The sequence below is a fragment of the Mus caroli genome, unplaced genomic scaffold (assembly GCF_978045245.1).
Source record: "Mus caroli unplaced genomic scaffold, Mus_caroli_1 scaffold_5, whole genome shotgun sequence".
In the NCBI taxonomy this organism is placed as follows: Eukaryota; Metazoa; Chordata; class Mammalia; order Rodentia; family Muridae; genus Mus; species Mus caroli.
The window spans coordinates 129,810,853-129,831,268 of record NW_028227260.1 but is presented as its reverse complement, the minus strand read 5'-3'; positions in this window follow the sequence as shown (position 1 = coordinate 129,831,268).

Below are 20,416 nucleotides of genomic sequence, written 5' to 3'. Positions count from 1 at the left end.
ACCTACTTGGTTAGGATGGATGATTGTTTTGATGTGTTCTTGAATTCGGTTAGCGAGAACTTTATTGAGGATTTTTGCATCAATATTCATAAGGGAAATTGGTCTGAAGTTCTCTATTTTTGTTGGGTCTTTATGTGGTTTAGGTATCAGTGTAATTGTGGCTTCATAGAATGAGTTGGGTAGAGTACCTTCTGATTCTATTTTGTGGAATAGTTTGTGAAGAACTGGGATTAGATCTTCTTTGAAGGTTTGATAGAACTCTGCACTAAACCCTTCTGGTCCTGGGATTTTTTTTTGGTTGGGAGACTATTAATGGCTGCTTCTATTTCTTTGGGGGATATAGGGCTGTTTAGATCATTAACCTGATCTTGATTCAACTTTGGTACCTGGTATCTGTCTAGGAACTTCTCCATTTCATCCAGGTTCTCCAGTTTTGTTGAGTATAGCCTTTTGTAGAAGGATCTGATGGTGTTTTGGATTTCGTCAGGGTCTGTTGTTATGTCTCCCTTTTCATTTCTGATTTTGTTATTTAGAATACTTTCCCTATGCCCTCTAGTGAGTCTGGCTAAGGGTTTATCTATCTTGTTGATTTTCTCAAAGAACCAGCTCCTCGATTGGCTGATTCTTTGAATTGTTCTTCTTGTTTCCACTTGGTTGATTTCACGCCTGAGTTTGATTATTTCTTGCCGTCTACTCCTCTTGAGTGAATTTGCTTCCTTTCATTCTAGAGCTTTTAGGTGTGTTGTCAAGATGCTAATGTGTGCTCTCTCTAGTTTCTTTTTGGAGGCACTCAGAGCTATGAGTTTCCCTGTTAGAAATGCTTTCATTGTGTCCCATAAGTTGGGTATGTTTTGGATTCATTTTCATTAAACTCCAAAAAGTCCTTAATTTCTTTCTTTATTCTTTCCTGACCAAGGTATCATTTAGAAGAGTGTTGTTTAGTTCCCACGTGTGTGTTGACTTTTTATTATTTATTTTGTTATTGAAGATCAGTCTTAGTCCATGGTGATCTGATAGGATGCATGGGACAATTTCAATATTTTTGTATATGTTGAGGCTTGTTTTGTGACCAATTATGTGTTCAATTTTGGAGAAGGTACCGTGAGGTGCTGATAAAAGGTATATCCTTTTGTTTTAGGATAAAATGTTCTGTAGATATCTGTCAGATCCATTTGTTTCATAACCTCTGTTAGTTTCACTGTGTCCCTGTTTAGTTTCTGCTTCCATGATCTGTCCATTGGTGAAAGTGGTGTGTTGAATTCTCCCACTATTATTGTGTGAGGTGCAATGTGTGCTTTGAGCTTTACTAAAGTATCTTTAATGAATGTGGGTGCCCTTGTATTTGAAGCATAAATATTCAGAATTGAGAGTTCCTCTTGGAGGATTTTACCTTTGATGAAAATGAAGTGCCCTTCCTTGTCTTTTTTGATGACTTTGGGTTGGAAGTCGATTTTATGAGATATTAGGATGGCTACTCCAGCTTGTTTCATCCTACCATTTGCTTGGAAAATTGTTTTCCAGCCTTTCATTCTGAGGTAGTGTCTATCTTTTTCTCTGAGATGAGTTTCCTGTAAGCAGCAAAATGTTGGGTCCTGTTTCTGTAGCCAGTCTGTTTGTCTATGTCTTTTTATTGGGGAGTTGAGTCCATTGATATTAAGAGATAGTAGGGAGAAGTAATTGTTGCTTCCTTTTATTTTTGTTGTTAGAGTTGGTGTTCTGTTCTTGTGGCTCTCTTCTTTTAGGTTTGTTGAGGGATTACCTTCTTGCTTTTTCTTGGGCGTGGTTTCCGTCCTTGTATTGGATTTTTTCTGATATTATCCTTTGAAGGGCTGTATTCGTGGAAAGATAATGTGTGAATTTGGTTTTGTTGTGTAATACTTTGGTTTCTCCATCTATGTTAATTGAGAGTTTGGCTGGGTATAGTAGCCTGGGCTGGAAATTGTGTTCTCTTAGTTTCAGTATAACATCTGTCCAGGCCCTTCTGGCTTTCATAGACTCTGGTGAAAAATCTGGTGTAATTCTGATAGGCTTGCCTTTATATGTTACTTGACCTTTTTCCCTTACTGCTTTTAGTATTCTATCTTTATTTAGTGCATTTGTTGTTCTGATTATTATGTGTCAGAAGGAATTTCTTTTCTGGTCCAGTCTATTTGGAATTCTGTAAGCTTCTTGTATGTTCATGGGCATCTCTTTCTTTAGGTTTGGGAAATTTTCTTCTATAATTTTGTTGAAGATATTTGCTGGTTCTTTGAGTTGAAAATCTTCATTCTCATCTTCTCCTATTATCCGTAGGTTTGGCCTTCTCATTCTGTCCTGGATTTCCTGGATGTTTTGAGTTAGGATCTTTTTGGATTTTGTATTTTCTTTGATTGTCGTGCCGATGTTCTCTATGGCGTCTTCTGCACCTGAGATTCTCTCTTCCATATCTTGTATTCTTTTGCTGATGCTCGTGTCTATGGTTCCAGATTTCTTTCCTAGGGTTTCTATCTCCAGCGTTGCCTCAATTTGGTTTTTCTTCATTGTCTCTACTTCCCTTTTTAGGTCTTGGATGGTTTTATTCAATTCCATCACCTGTTTTGTCTGGTTTTCCTGCAATTCTTTAAGGGATTTTTGTGCTTCCTCTTTAATGTCTTCTACCTGTTTAGCAGTGTTCTCCTGCAATTCTTTAAGGGATTTTTGTGCTTCCTCTTTATTGTCTTCTACCTGTTTAGCAGTGTTCTCCTGTATTTCTTTAAGTGTGTTATTAAAGTCCTTCTTGATGTCTTCTACCATCAACATGAAATATGCTTTTAGATCCATGTCTAGCTTCTCAGGTGTGTTGGGGTGCCCTGGACTGGGTGAAGTGGGAGTGCTGGGTTCTGATGCTGGTGAGTGGTCTTGGTTTCTGTTAGTAAGATTATTACGTTTACCTTTCACCATCTGGTAATCTCTTGGGTTAGTTGTTATTGTTGTCACTGTTTAATTATTGGAGCAGACGCTGTGTTCCACTCACCAGAAGTCTTAAGATCCTGTGGCGGGTGTCGTGGGTAGCTGGCAGGTGTCAGCCGACCCTGCGCCCTAGCTACCCCGGTGTTGGTCAGACCGGAAGAGGCTTGTGGCCCTACTCAGGCCGGTTTTCTGCCTCCCTAACCAAAGCAGTCTCAGGTCCCGCGTGATTGGACTGGAGCAGAAGCTGTGTTCCACTCACCAGAAGTCTCAAGATCCTGTGGCGTGTGTTGTGGGTAGCTGCTGAGTGTCAGCAGACTCTGAACCCTAGCTATTCTGGTGCTGGTCAGGCCGTTAGAGCTGAGTTAATTTTATATCCAGCTACTGTTCTGAAGATTTTTTTTATTAGGTTAAGGAGTTCTCTGGTGGAATTTTTGGGGTGACTCAAGTATAGTATCTTACCATCTGCAAATAGTGATATTTTGACTTCTTCATTTCCAATTTATGCCCTTTTGACATCCTTTTGTTGTCTAGTTGCTCTGACTAGGACTTCAAGTAGAATATTGAACACATACAGAGAGAGTGGGCAGCCTTGTCCAGTCCCTTATTTTAGTGGGATTGCTTCAAGTTTCTCTCCATTTAGTTTGACATTAGCTACTAGTTTGTTGTATATTGCTTTTACTTTGTTTAGGTATGGGCCCTGATTTCCTGATCCTTCTGAGACTTTTATCATGTTGGATTTTGTCAAATTCTTTCTGAGCATCTAATGCAATGATCATGTGGGTTTTTTTTTGAGTTTATTTATATAGTGGATTACATTGATGGATTTCCATATACTGAACCATTCCTACATGTCTGGGATGATCATTTTTGTGATCATGATGGATGATCATTTTTGTGTGTGTGTGTTCTTGAATTCAGTTTGTGAAAATTTTATTGAGTATTTTTGCATTGCTTTCATAGGGGAAATTGGTCTGAAGTTTTCTTTCCATGTTGGGTCCATGTGTGGTTTAGGTATCAGAGTAATTACAGTTTCATAAAATGAATTGTGTAGTGTTCTTTCTGTTTCTATTTTCGTGGAATAATATGAAGAGTATTGGTATTAGGTCTTCTTTGAATGCCTGATAGAACTCTGCTGTAAACCCATCTTGTCCTGTGCTCTTTTTGGTTGCGAGACTATTAATGACTGCTTTATTTCTTTAGGGGTTATGGGACTGTTTAGGTCTTTTATCTGATTCTGATTTAACTTTGCTGCCTGGTATCTGTCTATAACATTGTCCATTTTATTTAGATTTTTCCAGTTCTGTTGTTTATAGGCCTTTGTAATAGAATCTGATTATTTTTTTGATTTCCTCAGTTTCTCTTGTTATGTCTCCCTTTTCTATCTATCTATCTATCTATCTATCTATCTATCTATCTATCTATCTATCTATCTATCTATTTATTTTAGATATTTTCTTCCTTTACTTTTCAAATGCTATCCCCAAAGCCCCCTATACCCTCCTCCTGCACTGCTCCCCAACCCACCCATTCCCGCTTCCTGACCCTGGCATTCCCCTGTACTGTGGCATATCTCTCCCTTTTCATTTATTATTTTGTTGATGTGGATATTCTGTGCCCTCTGGTTAGTTTTCTTAAGGGTTTCCTCTATCTTGTGGATTTTCTCAAAGAACCAGCTCCTGTTCTGGTTGATTCTTTGAATAGTTCTTTTTGTTTCCACTTGGTTGATTTCAGCCCTAAATTTGATTATTTCCTGCCTTCTACTCCTCTTGGGTGAATTTGCTTCTTTTTGTTCCAGTGCTTCCAGATGTGCTATGAAGCTACTAGTGTATGCTCTCTCCAGTTTCTTTTTGGACTCACTCAGAGCTATGAGTCTTCCTCATAGGACTGCTTTCATTGTGTCCCAAAGCTTGAATATGTTGTGGCTTCATTTTCAATAAACTCTAAAAAGTCTTTAATTTCTTTCTTGATTTCATCCTTGACCACAGTATCCTTGAGTAGATTGTTGTTCAGTTTTCATGTGAATGTTGGCTTTCTATTATTTTTATTCTTAATGAAGACAAGTCTTAGTCTGCGATGATCTGATAGGATGCATGGGATAATTTCAAACTTCTTGTATTTGTTGAGGCCTGTTTTGTGACCAATTATATTGTCAATTTTGGAGAAGGTACCATAAATTTCTTAGAAGAATATATATTTTTTGTTTTAGGATAAAATATTCTATAGATATCTGTTAATTCCATTTGGTTTATAACTTCTGTAAATCTCAGTGTGTCTCTGTTTAGTTTCTGTTTTCACGGGCTGTCCATTCTTGGGAGTGAGGTGTTGAAGCCTCCCACTATTATTGTGTGAGATGCAATGTGTGCTTTGAGTTTTAGTAAAGTTTCTCTTATAAATCTGGGTGCCCTCGCATTTGGACTATAGATGTTCAGAATTGAGAGTTCATCTTGGCATATTTTACCTTTGATGAGTATGAAGTGTCCTCCTTATCATTTTTGATAACTTTAGGTTGAAAGTCAATTTTATTGGATATTAGAATAGCTATTCCTGCTGGTTTCTTGGGACAATTTGCTTGGAAAATTTGTTTTCCATCCTTTCACAGTGAGGCAATATCTGTGTTTGTCAATGAAGTGGGTTTCCTATATGCAGGAAGATGTTGGGTCCTATTTATGTATCCAGTCTGTTAGTCTAGGTCTTTTTATTGGGGAATTGAGTCCAGTTATGTTAAGTGATATGAAGGAACACTTATGCTTGCTTCCTGTTATTTTTGTTGTTAGAGGTGGAATCTTATTTATATGGCTATATTCTTTTGGGTTTGTTAAAAGATTATTTTCTTGCTTTTTCTAGGGTCTAGTTTCTCTCCTTGTGTTGGAGTTTTCCATTTATTATGCTGTGAATTAGTGGATTTGTGGAAAGATAATGTGTAAATTTGGTTTTGTCATGTAATATCTTGGTTTCTCCATCTATGGTAAGTGAGAATTTTGCTAGGTATAATAGCCTGGGCTAGCATTTGTGGTCTCTTAGAGTCAGTCAGACATCTGCCCAGGATCTTCTAGCTTTCATAGTCTGTGGTGAGATATGGAAATATGCAAGTGTGTGTCTCTATGTACTTGAAGTTCAAAGACTGTCAAACTCATTCTAGGGAGAGAGACAACAGAGCAGTGCCTATTTATGAGAGTGTAGATTGAAATGTGATCCAAAGGAATGAGTCCTATATACATATTTCATATTTTAGTAATATTGTGGCTGCAAATGCACATATGTTCTGAAAAATGAGTGTTTTAAATATTATGTTTCTCTTTATGTAAATTTTGCTTCAATCTTGGAAGGAAGAACTATGTTACATAAAGGCAAAATTCAATGCCTAAATTTGTGTTTCAAGTACGTATAGGTACAGAGTGAAACCTAGAGTCCCATTGATTCAAGAAGCACTTTTTTCTCTTATCTTTTTTTTTTTTGATATGTTCTTTATTTACATTTCAAATGTTATCCCTTTTTCTGGTTTCCCCTCAGAAACCCCCTATCCCCTCTCTGTTCCCTCTGCTCACCAAACCACCCACTCCCTCTTCCTGGTCCTGGCATTCCCCTATACTGGGATACCTTCAGAGGAACAAGGGCCTCTCCTCCCATTGATGACTGAATAGGCCATCCTCTGCTACATATGCAGCTAGAGCCGTGAGTGCCTCCATGTGTTTTCTTTGATTGGTGGTTTATTCCCTGGGTGCTCTGGGGGTACTGGTTAGTTCATATTGTTGTTCCTCCTATAAGGCTGCAAACTCCTTTCAAGAGACAGCTATATCAGACTCCTGTTAGCAAGCTCAAGAAGCACTTTTAATACCAGGTAGCTAACTTTGATGAAGTAACTGTAGTTCCATTTTCTTAGCACTTCAAGTTCAATTCATAATTTCTTCTAGTTTCATGTCTTTTTTTTTAAGCTAAATAAGTTCAGCTATGTTTCCAACTCTTCATATGATGGGAATTCTGTAGTACAGCTTTAGGTCAGGCATGGTCTGTACCAAATGCTTCATATATACTTTCCAATGTATCCAGGATGTTTCACCAATATGAATAATTAAACATTCATTTCTATTTTCTCAGTGGGTTAGCAATGTATGAGAAAAAGTGAAAAAGGGAATTTTCAACCTGTCACTGGAAAAATAGTGTGCCATATCTCAGGGCTTATCCTGTTATGTTATAACACAAGTAAAGGGTACTTTCATCTCCTACTGTGCATTAATGATTAAAGACTTTTGGAATTCCAAATACCTAATATACATACATCTCCTAATATAGCTGGATCCAAGAAGCCACATGGAAGCCCCAAGGCTAGAGTCTGTGTGTTTGTTTCTGCGTCCGTCTCTGTGATTGTCTTTGTATCTCTCTCTTTCTGCCTGTCTCTCTCTCTCTCTCTCTCTCTCTCTCTCTCTCTCTCTCTCTCTCTCACACACACACACACACACACACACACACACACACACACACACAGAGCTCTAGACTTAAGATATGTCATACCTACAAATATTGATGAAATACTCTCATAATTACTGAAAACTTAATAAAATGCTTATAAACACAACTACCATTCCAGTTCCTTTCTCTCAGTGAATCATGAAAGGAATGAACTCAGCAGTAATAGCAGACAGTCCTATTTAGTGAATGCTTGAATCAGACACTGTTGTGCATTGTTTTACTTGATGCCACAATCTGATCTCTTACATAAGTAATACTATAGTCACATTGATTTTTTTCAGGTAAAATATTGAGATCTGTAACTTCAGTTAGAACTCAGACAACCAGGATGTTGCAGATGGGGGAATTCACCTGAAAATAGAATGACAACAATGAGCTCCCAACCAAATACTAAAGCCATGCCACTTCTTTTTAAGTGTTTATCATGTTCATAGCCTGGGCTTCTTACAAAAGGAGGTGGATTCGTAAGTGAGCTCCTGACATTTTATAGTCAAAACCATGCAATTTAATTCTCCATGACATTTGGAAAAAAGGGGGCATATGATCATACTTAGGAAATTGCTTCAAGGGAAGAAAGCGAGATGACTCACTTGAAGAATCTAGCTATCAAAATGTTTACCATCCAGTATCTGTAGTCATTGTAGACCAGGCAAGGGAAACAATACATGATGTTTCAGGTACTCAGTCCCTTGGGTTTCTAAAGGACAAGAACTCCTTAGCAATGAATGTATAGGTATGAAATGATTTCATTGCAATACTTGCTTTCTTATTCAAGTGTCTGACTACTGTTGGAAGTATTTCTGACCTTCAAGCAAAATCCTTGATGAGAACATCCTGTGACTTTCAAGGCCAGGAATTGAGATTTGGTTTCCCTTTGGGTACCACATGAAGAAGTCTCTGTTCCAAGTCCTAAATGTCGAGGCTTCTGCCCTCACATTATAAGCAAGCTACCATTCTTTGTAGAAGAATATCTCTCTACATTTGTGCTATGATTATGAAGAAGACTTTCCCCTTACTTCTTATAATTATAGGGGACTATTCAAATTAACCTTATCAATTTGGGTATTTAACATCAATATATTCACATTCAAAGATAACAGGAGCTGTTCTATCAGGAGAGCTTCTTATTAACTGCTCTTATCTGGTGAGATTTCACTTGGCCAACCTTAAGAAGTTGTAGATTCTAACACTGCCCGGATATTGGACTCTCTCCCACTCTGCCTGGGAATTGTCAACTGAGTTATTGCTGTCGGAGAATTATGCAGTGTGTCTGGGCTTTGGGGTTATCAGATCAGCACAGGCATTGGTGAGTAAAGTTTATTTTCTCCTAGCTAAAGAATTATAAAGTCAGAATCATAGGTGTGTAATAACCTCAAAGGTCATTTTCTCTAATGTCCAGTTAAAACCTGTGTCATACAAGCAGCACATTTAGGCCCTTGTAACAATAGTAGACTAAAAATAAATCTGACTGTTGACTGTCTACCCAAAATAGCATTTTATGCATATGCTCATTTAATATTCATAACATCACTCTGAGTTAGAAATTGGTTTAAAAATGGCAAAAACTATATTAGAGATGTTAAGTGGCTAGACAAAGTTCACTTGGAAGTAGTAAGACAAAATCTCAGACTCAGCTCTTTTTGTAAAATCCATACCTGCACATGTTCTATTGTTTCTTGTAATTCAGATGTGTAGGATAATTTTCACCTTGAATATTGCACTCTGGACTTAAAAAGTGAGCTCATCCTTATCGGTTCTGGATTCAGAAAGTTTGCTTGGTTCTATCTTCTTTTTCCTTTCCTTCTCTCAACAATTACCACAGAACTACTTTTGCTTTTTAAGTGTGTATTCTTGAGTCTACAGAGGAAAGCCAGGGCCAAGAAGTGGGAGTGGGTGGGTGGGGGAGTGGGTGGGGGAGGATGTGTAGGGATTTTGAGATAGCATTGGAAATGTAAATGAAATAAATACCTAATTTAAAAAAAGAAAACACAGTTAGCAAATAGCAAACATAATTCTGGACATCAAATTGTGGAACTCTGAAGGATTAAAAACTACTTGCAAATAATACAAGAAATTTGAAACCATGAATAGAACAGTTACAATTATTAAGAAGTAAATAGGAAAGGAACAAAGGCGCCTCTGATCAAAATTCTGCCTTTTGACAAAATTCTACAGCACAAAGTGGTAAAGCTGTTTGTTGGATTTGTTTAAACTTACCTGTCTTCAGGATTTATCTTTTCTAACTATTGCATAGATGACTCTCCCAAGAAGGTGCAATGTCTCCCCTCTGTCTTTTAAAGAGACCTACATATCAGTTTTCCTGCATTTATTATCACTTTTGTCCTTAACTAAACACTAAATACAAAGAAAAGGAAATCACAGTCTCTATCTTAACCTAGCAGCCAAACACATCTCTAAAATAACTGTAGCAAATTAATAAAGAGTGTTTTAATAGAAATAGGCCTAGAATTCTTTCAAACAAAGCAGTTAGCAGTGCCACACATATTGCAGGTACTCAATATCCGCTGTTAAATTTCATTTACTCAAGGAGAGGAAGGGTTTAGCTCAGTAGGAAGTTGAAAATGAAACAAGGTTTTGAAGTATGGGGGAGATAGAATCAAAACACAAAATTACTCTGGCACAAACATCGAACAGAGAGGAACAGGGCAGAAAAAGAGTCCATGCTGAAGATAAACAGAAGACTTTGACAAGGGAGGAGCTGATAAGATGAAAAACAGAATTCATACTAAAGAGACAAATTTCATACTCTTCAGAATAGCCAATTCCTTCAGTCAGCCTAGGTCTGAGCAACTGATGAAAAGATAAAGAAAATGTGGCACAAATATATTATAAAGATTTGTTCAGACATAAAGATAGAAAAACTGTTATTTATTGGAAAACAGATGGAACTGCCATTCTTATATCAAGTAAGGAATTCCAGACACAGAGAGACAAGTATCACATTTGTTCTTGTTTGTTGATGTGAGAATTTATATAGGTATATACAATCATATAGATGTAGATGTAAATGTAGATGTAGAAGTAGATATAGATGTAGAAGTAGATGTAGATATAGATATATGCGCACACACAGAGCTCTCTCTCGCTCTCTCTCTCTCTCTCTCTCTCTCTCTCTCTCTCTCACACACACACACACACACACGGATTCAGGGAAGGACAGGAATTAGGAAAAAGGGAGAGAAAGAAAATGGAGGGTGTTAAGAGGATGATTATGGTCAAAGCATGTGACAGTAAAACCCAGGTCTTTGGGAAGAGCAGTAAGTTCTCTTAACTCGTTAACCATGTCTTTAGCCCCATCAACATTATCTAAATGACTAAACATCAATAAAGGAGATATGGTAAAAGTCGATGTAATTTGTAAATGATGGGGAAATATAAAAATAAAAATTTCAGTGTCTTTAGCAGGAGCAGAGGAGAAACAATATTTTGAAATGGAATGAAAAAGTTACACACACACACACACACACATTATATGTTAGTAGAGCATGGTAGCTCATCCTGCAATCCTAGCACTCAAGAAACCAAGTCAGCTAATATCCACTTATCAGTGATTGCATATAATGTGTGTTCCTTTGTGATTAGGTTTACCTCACACAGGATATTTTCTAATTCCATCCATTTGCCTAAGAATTTTGTGAATTCATCATTTTTAATAGCTGAGTAGTACTCCATGGTGTAAATATGCCACATTTTCTCTATCCATTCCTCTGTTGAGGAACATGTGGGTTCTTTCCAGCTTTTGAATAAGGCTGCTATGAACATAGTGGAGCACGTGTCCCTATTACATGTTGGAGCCTCTTCTGGATATATGCCCAGGAATGATATTGCTGGATCCTCCATTAGTACTATGTCCAATTTTCCAAAGAAGCACCAAATTGATTTCCAGAGTGGTTGTACCAGCATGCAATCTCACCAGCATTGGAGGAATGTTCTTTCTCCACATCCTCCCCAGCATCTTCTGTCACCTGAGTTTTTGATCTTAGTCATTCTGACTGGTGTGAGGTAGACTCTCAGGTTTGCTATGACTTGCATTTCCCTGATGACTAAGGATGTTATCATTTCTTTTTATCTTTTAAATTAGGTTATTTTCTTCATTTACATTTCCAATGCTATCCCAAAAGTCCCCCATGACCTCCCCCCACTCCCTTACCCATCCACTCCCACTTCTTGGCCCTGGCGTTCACCTGTACTGAGGCATATAAAGTTTGCAAGACCAACAGGCCTCTCTTTCCAATGATGGCCGACTAGGCCAACTTCTGATACATATGCAGTTAGAGACACGAGCTCTGGGGTGTACTGGTTAGTTAATATTGTTGTTCTACCTATAAGGTTGCAGACCCCCTTAGCTCCTTGAGTACTTTCTTTAGCTCCTCCATTGGGGGCCCTGTGATCCATCCAATAGCTGACTGTGAGCACCTACTTCTGTGTTTGCTAGGCCCCGGCATATCATCACAAGAGACAGCTATATCATGGTCCTTTCAGCAAAATATTGCTAGTGTATGCAATGGTGTCAGTGTTTGGAGGCTGATTATGGGATGGATCCCTGGATATAGCAGTCTCTAGATGGTCCATCCTTTCGTCTCAGCTACAAACTTTGTCTCTGTAACTTCTTCCATGGGTGTTCTGTTCCCAGTTCTAAGAAGGGGCAAAGTGTCCACACTTTGGTCTTTGTTCTTCTTCAGTTTCATGTGCTTAGCAAACTGTTGGGTATTCTAAGTTTCTGGGCTAATATCCACTTATCAGTGAGTACATCTTGTGTGAGTTCTTTTGTGATTGAGTTACCTCACTCAGGATGATGCACTCCAGGTCCATCCATTTGCCTAGGAATTTCATAAATTCATTCTCTTTAATAGCTGAGTAGTACTCCATTGTGTAAATGTACCACATTTTCTGTTTCCATTCCTCTGTTGAGGGGCATCTGGGTTCTTTCCAGCTTCTGGCTACTATAAATAAGTTTGCTATGAACATAGTGAAGCATGTGTCCTTCTTACTGGTTGGAACATCTTCTGGATATATGGCCAGGAGAGGTATTGCGGGATCCTCCGGTAGTATGATGTCCAATTTTCTGAGGAACCGCCAGACTGATTTCCAGAGTGGTTATATAAGCTTGCAATCCCAACAGCAATGGAGGAGTGTTCCTCTTTTTACACATCCTCGCCAACATCTGCTGTCACATGAATTTTTGATCTTAGCTATTCTGACTGGCTTGAGGTGGAATCTCAGGAATGTTTTGATTTGTATTTCCCTGATGACTAAGGATGTTGAACATTTTTTTCAGGTGCTTCTCAGCCATTCAGTATACCTCAATTGAGAAGCTTAAGATACCCCAGATATAATTTGCAAAACACGTGAAACTTAAGAAGACAGAAGATCAAAGTGTGGATACTTTGGCCCTTCCTAGAAGGGGGAACAAAATACCCATGGAAAGAGTTACAGAGACAAACTGAGGAGCAGAGCCTGAAGGAATGACCATCCATAGAGTGCTCCACCTCGGGATCCATCCCATATACAACCACTAAACTTAGACCCTATTGTGAATGCCAACAAGTGTTTGCTGACAGGAGCCTGATAAAGCTGTCTCTTTAGAGGCTCTGATAGTGCCTGACAAATACAGAAGTAGATGCTCACAGCCCTCCAGTAGACAGAGCACAGGGTCCCCAATGAAGGAGCTTGAGAAAGTACCCAAGGAGCTCAAGGGCTTTGCAGCCCCATAGGAGGAACAAAAATATGAACTGACCAGTAACCCCAGGATCCCTGAGACTAAACCACCAACCAAAGAAAACACATGGCGGGACTCATGGCTCCAGCTGCATATATAGCACAGGATGGCCTAGTCAGTCATCAATGGGAAGAGAGGCCCTTATTCCTGTAAGGTTCTATGCTCCAGTATAGGAGAATGCCAGGGCCAGGAAGTGGGAGTGGGTGGGTTTGTGAGCAGGGGTGGGGAGGGGATAGGGGGTTTTCAGAGAGGAAACCAGGAAAAAGGATAACATTTGAAATGTAAACAAAGAAAATATCTAATAAAAAAGTTATAAAGAATTGTTCTTTAATTAAAAAAAAGAAAGAAAAAGAAACCAAGGCAGGATAATCCTCATGAACTTGAGATGAAGTGATGAACCTGCATTAACTACATAGTAATTTTCTGTCTCGAATAAACAAAAATAATTTTAAATACTTCTAACAGTTTAGGATTCAGGATGTCATACAATCATGTGATTTGCAAACATTTCTAGCTATAAGCTTTATGAGTTCCCGGTATGAAGAACTAGATAGACTCACAAGGTCATATCTGATCATTATATATATATATATATATATATATACACACACACACACACACACATATACACAGTTTTCTGTAACTGTGTTTTGTAACACAGTTACAGAAATAAGTAGGGACATACTGGTGATCATTAGCATTTTCACAATTATTCTAATCCCCATATCGTCTCATGTAGAAGGCAGCATCTCCCTGGGACTGCAGTAGCCAGCTCTGTGTCAGGAAATACAAAGGCTTTGTCATTTCCAGGTGAAAGCTTAAAGGGCAGTAGAGATTTTAGTAAGCTTCTCTTGTCTTGCTTCTGTCATCATTAAGGCACATGTCAAGTAGTCTCCCGTCAAGCTTGGTGTATGAATGCTTTCAATGTGCAGAGCCTTATTGCTTATGGATATGTAGCATAAGTGAAAAATAAACCCCTGCTGTTTCAGATCATTCAAAATTCCATGTTTCTTGCAATGTTCTCTAAGTGCTACTAAAAATTAAGGATACATATGTTTTTTTTTGTTTGTTTCTTTTTTTTTAATATTTTTATTACATATTTTCCTCAATTACATTTCCAATACTATCCCAAAAGTCCCCCATAGCGCCCCCCACTTCCCTACCCACCCATTCCCATTCTTTTGGCCCTGGCATTCCCCTATATTGGGGCATATAAAGTTTGCAAGTCCAATGGGCCTCTCTTTCCATTGATGGCCGACTAGGCCATCTTTCGATACATATGCAGCTACAGACAAGAGCTCCAGGGTTCTGGTTAGTACATCATGTTGTTCCAACAATAGGGTTGCAGATCCCTTTAGCTCCTTGGGTACTTTCTCTAGCTTCTCCATTGGGAGCCCTGTGATACATCCAATAGCTGACTGTGAACATCCACTCCTGTGTTTGCTAGGCCCCGGCATCGTCTCATAAGAGACAGCTATATTTGGGTCCTTTCAGCAAAATCTTGCTAGTGTATGCAATGGTGTCAGCGTTTAGAAGCTGATTATGGGACGGATCCCTGGATACAGCAGTCTCTAAATGGTCCATCCTTTCATCACAGCTACGAACTTTGTCTCTGTAAGTCCTTCCCTGGGTGTTTTGTTCCCAATTCTAAGAAGGTGCACAGTGTCCACACTTTGGTCTTCATTCTTCTTGAGTTTCATGCGTTTATCAAATTGTATCTTATATCTTGGGTATCCTAAGTTTTGGGCTAATATCCACTTATCAATGAATACATATTGTGTGAGTTCTTTTGTGATTGTGTTACTTCACTCAAGATGATGCCCTCCAGGTCCATCCATTTGGCTAGGAATTTCATAAATTCATTCTTTTTAATAGCTGAGTAGTACTCCATTGTGTAAATGTACCATAATTTCTGTATCCATTCCTCTGTTGAGGGACATCTGGGTTCTTTCCAGCTTCTGGCTATTATAAATAGGGCTGCTATGAACATAGTGGAGCATGTGTCCTTTTTACCGGTTGGGACATCTTCTGGATATATGCCCAGGAGAGGTATTGCTGGATCCTCCGGTAGTACTATGCCCAGTTTTCTGAGGAACCGCCAGACTGATTTCCAGAGTGGTTGTACAAGCTTGCAATCCCACCAACAATGGAGGAGTGTTCCTCTTTCTCCACATCCTCGCCAGCATCTGCTGTCACCTGAATTTTTGATCTTAGCCATTCTGACTGGTGTGAGGTGGAATCTCAGGGTTGTTTTGATTTGCATTTCCCTGATGATTAAGGATGTTGAACATTTTTTCAGGTGCTTCTCTGCCATTCGGTATTCCTCAGGTGAGAATTCTTTGTTCAGTTCTGAGCCCCATTTTTTAATGGGGTTATTTGACTTTCTGGAGTCCACCTTCTTGAGTTCTTTATATATATTGGATATTAGTCCCTTATCTGATTTAGGATAGGTGAAGATCCTTTCCCAATCTGTTGGTGGTTTTTTTGTCTTATTGATGTTGTCTTTAGCCTTGCAGAAGCTTTGTAGTTTCATGAGGTCCCACTTGTCAATTCTCGATCTTACAGCACAAGCCATTACTGTTCTATTCAGGAATTTTTCCCCTGTGCCCATATCTTCAAGGCTTTTCCCCACTTTCTCCTCTATAAGTTTCAGTGTCTCTGGTTTTATGTGAAGTTCCTTGATCCACTTAGACTTGACCTTAGTACAAGGAGATAGGAATGGATCGATTCGCATTCTTCTACATGTTAACAACCAGTTGTGCCAGCACCATTTGTTGAAAATGCTGTCTTTCTTCCACTGGATGTTTTTAGCTCCCTTGTCGAAGATCAAGTGACCGTAGGTGTGTGGGCTCATTTCTGGGTCTTCAATTCTATTCCATTGGTCTATTTGTCTGTCACTATACCAGTACCATGCAGTTTTTATCACAATTGCTCTGTAGTAGAGCTTTAGGTCCGGCATGGTGATTCCACCAGAGGTTCTTTTATCCTTGAGAAGAGTTTTTGCTATCCTAGGTTTTTTGTTATTCCAGATGAATTTGCAGATTGCACTTTCTAATTCGTTGAAGAATTGATTTGGAATTTTGATGGGGATTGCATTGAATCTGTAGATTGCTTTTGACAAGATAGCCATTTTTACAATGTTGATCCTGCCAATCCATGAGCATGGGAGATCTTTCCATCTTCTGAGATCTTCTATAATTTCTTTCTTCAGAGACTTGAAGTTTTTATTATACAGATCTTTCACTTCCTTAGTTAGAGTCACGCCAAGATATTTTATATTATTTGTGACTATTGAGAAGGGTGTTGTTTTCCTAATTTCTTTCTCAGCCTGTTTATTCTTTGTGTAGAGAAAGGCCATTGATTTGTTTGAGTTAATTTTATATCCAGCTACTTCACCGAAGCTGTTTATCAGGCTTAGGAGTTCTCTGGTGGAATTTTTAGGGTCACTTATATATACTATCATATCATCTGCAAAGAGTGATATTTTGACTTCATCTTTTCCAATTTGTATCCCTTTGATCTCCTTTTGTTGTCGAATTGCTCTGGCTAGGACTTCAAGTACAATGTTGAATAGGTATGGAGAAAGTCGACAGCCTTGTCTAGTCCCTGATTTTAGAGGGATTGCTTCAAGCTTCTCACCATTTACTTTGATGTTGGCTACTGGTTTGCTGTAGATTGCTTTTATCATGTTTAGGTATGGGCCTTGAATTCCTGATCTTTCCAAGACTTTTATCATGAATGGGTGTTGGATCTTGTCAAATGCTTTTTCCGCATCTAACGAGATGACCATGTGGTTTTTGTCTTTGAGTTTGTTTATATACTGGATTACGTTGATGGATTTCCGTATATTGAACCATCCCTGCATCCCTGGGATGAAACCTACTTGGTCAGGATGGATGATTGTTTTGATGTGTTCTTGGATTCGGTTAGCAAGAACTTTATTGAGGATTTTTGCATCAATATTCATAAGGGATATTGGTCTGAAGTTTTCTATCTTTGTTGGGTCTTTTTGTGGTTTAGGTATCAGAGTAATTGTGGCTTCATAGAATGAGTTGGGTAGAGTACCTTCTGTTTCTATTTTGTGGAATAGTTTGTGAAGAACTGGGATTAGATCTTCTTTGAAGGTCTGATAGAACTCTGCACTAAACCCATCTGGTCCTGGGCTTTTTTTAGTTGGGAGACTATTAATGACTGCTTCTATTTCTTTGGGGGATATAGGGCTGTTTAGATCATTAACCTGATCTTGATTCAACTTTGGTACCTGGTATCTGTCTAGGAACTTCTCCATTTCATCCAGGTTCTCCAGTTTTGTTGAGTATAGCTTTTGGTAGAAGGATCTGATGGTGTTTTGGATGTCTTCAGGATCTGTTGTTATGTCTCCTTTTTCATTTCTGATTTTGTTAATTAGTATGCTTTCCCTGTGCCCTCTAGTGAGTCTGGCTAAGGGTTTATCTATCTTGTTGATTTTCTCAAAGAACCAGCTCCTTGATTGGTTGATTCTTTGAATAGTTTTTCTTGTTTCCACTTGGTTGATTTCACCCCTGAGTTTGATTATTTCCTGCCTTCTACTCCTCTTGGGTGAATTTGCTTCCTTTTGTTCTAGTGCTTTTAGGTGTGTTTTCAAGCTGCTAATGTGTGCTCTCTCTAGTTTCCTTTTGGAGGCACTCAGAGCTATGAGTTTTCCTCTTAGAAATGCTTTCATTGCGTCCCATAAGTTTGGGTATGTTGTGGCTTCATTTTCATTGAACTCTAAAAAGTCCTTAATTTCTTTCTTTATTCCTTCCTTGACCAAGGTATCATTGAGAAGAGTGTTGTTCAGTTTCCACGTGAAGATTGGCTTTCTATTATTTATTTTGTTATTGAAGATCAGCCTTAGTCCATGGTGATCTGATAGGATGCATGGGACAATTTCAATATTTTTATATCTGTTGAGGCCTGCTTTGTGACCAATTATGTGGTCAATTTTGGAGAAGGTACCATGAGGTGCTGAGAAGAAGGTATATCCTTTTGTTTTAGGATAGATTGTTCTGTAGATATCTGCCAGATCCATTTGATTCATAATTTCTCTTAGTTTCACTGTGTCCCTGTTTAGTTTCTGTTTCCATGATCTGTCCATTGGTGAAAGTGGTGTGTTGAAGTCTCCCACTATTATTGTATGAGGTGCAATGTGTGCTTTGAGATTTACTAAAGTTTCTTTAATGAATGTGGCTGCCTTTGTATTTGGAGCATAGATATTCAGGATTGATAGTTCCTCTTGGAGGATTTTACCTTTGATGAGTATGAAGTGTCCCTCCCTGTCTTTTTTAATGACTTTGGGTTGGAAGTCAATCTTATCAGATATTAGAATGGCTACTCCAGCTTGTTTCTTCATGCCATTTGCTTGGAAAATTGTTTTCCAGCCTTTCATTCTGAGGTAGTGTCTATCCTTTTCTCTGAGATGAGTTTCCTGTAAGCAGCAAAATGTTGGGTCTTGTTTCTGTAGCCAGTTTGTTAGTCTATGTCTTTTTATCGGGGAGTTGAGTCCATTGATATTAAGAGATATTAAGGAAAAGTAATTGTTGTTTCCTGTTATTTTTGTTGTTAAAGTTGGCATTTTGTTCTTGTGGCTGTCTTCTTTTAGGTTTGTTGAGGGATTACCTTCTTGTTGTTTCTAGGGCGTGGTTCCTGTCCTTGTATTGTTTTTTTTCTGTTATTATCCTTTGAAGGGCTGGATTCGTGGAGAGATAATGTGTGAATTTGGTTTTGTCGTGGAATACTTTGGTTTCTCCATCTATGTTAATTGAGAGTTTGGCTGGGTATAGTAGCCTGGGCTGGAATTTGTGTTCTTTTAGTGTCTGTATAACATCCGTCCAGGATCTTCTGGCTTTCATAGTCTCTGGTGAAAAATCTGGTGTAATTCTGATAGGCTTGCCTTTATATGTTACTTGGCCTTTTTCTCTTACTGCTTTTAGTATTCTATCTTTATTTAGAGCATTTGTTGCTCTGATTATTATGTGTCGGGAGGTATTTCTTTTCTGGTCCAGTCTATTTGGAGTTCTGTAGGCTTCTTGTATGTTCATGGGCATCTCTTTCTTTAGATTTGGGAAGTTTTCTTCTATAATTTTGTTGAAGATGTTTGCTGGTCCTTTGAGTTGAAAATCTTCATTCTCATCCACTCCTATTATCCGTAGGTTTGGTCTTCTCATTGTGTCCTGTATTTCTTGGATGTTTTGAGTTAGGATCTTTTTGCATTTTACATTTTCCTTGATTGTTGTGCCGATGTTCTCTATGGAATCTTCTGCACCTGAGATTCTCTCTTCCATCTCTTGTATTCTGTTGCTGATGCTCGTATCTATGGTTCCAGATTTCTTTCCTAGGGTTTCTATCTCCAGTGTTGCCTCATTTTGGGTTTTCTTTATTGTGTCTACTTCCCTTTTTAGGTCTAGTATGGTTTTGTTCATTTCCATCATCTGTTTGGATGTGTTTTCCTGTTTTTCTGTAAGGACTTCTACCTGTTTGATTATGTTATCCTGTTTTTCTTTAAGGATTTGTAACTCTTTAGCAGTGTTCTCCTGCAATTCTTTAAGGGATTTTTGTGCTTCCTCTTTATTGTCTTCTGCCTTTTTAGCAGTGTTCTCCTGCATTTCTTTAAGTGTGTTATTAAAGTCCTTCTTGAAGTCCTCTATCATCATCAGGAGATATGCTTTTAAATCCGTGTCTAGCTTTTCCGGTGTGTTGGGGTGCCCTGGACTGGGCGAAGTGGGGGTGCTGGGTTCTGATGATGGTGAGTGGTCTTGGTTTCTGTTAGTAAGATTATTACATTTACCTTTCGCCATCTGGTAATCTCTGGGGTTAGTTGTTATCGTTGTCACTGTTTAAAGATTGGAGCAGAAGCTGTGTTCCACTCACCAGCAGTCTCTAAATCCTGCGGCGGGGGTCGTGGGTAGCTGAAGGTACCTCGGTGCTGGTCCAGCCGGAAGAGGCCTGTGGTCCTACTCAGGCCGTTTTTCTGCTTCCCTAACTAATGCAGTCTCTGGTCCCGCGTGCAATTGGATTGGAGCAGAAGCTGTGTTCCACTCTTCAGAAGTCTTAAGATCCTGTGGTGGGTGTTGTGGGTAGCTGGTGAGTGTCAGCCGACCCTGCGCCCCAGCTGCCCAGGTGCTTTTCTGACCGGAAGAGGGTTGTGGCCCTATGTAGGCCGGATTTCTCTCTCCCCAACCAGAGCAGTCTCAGGTCCCGCGTGATTGGACTGGAGCAGAAGCTGTGTTCCACTCACCAGCAGTCCCAAAATCCTGCGGCGGG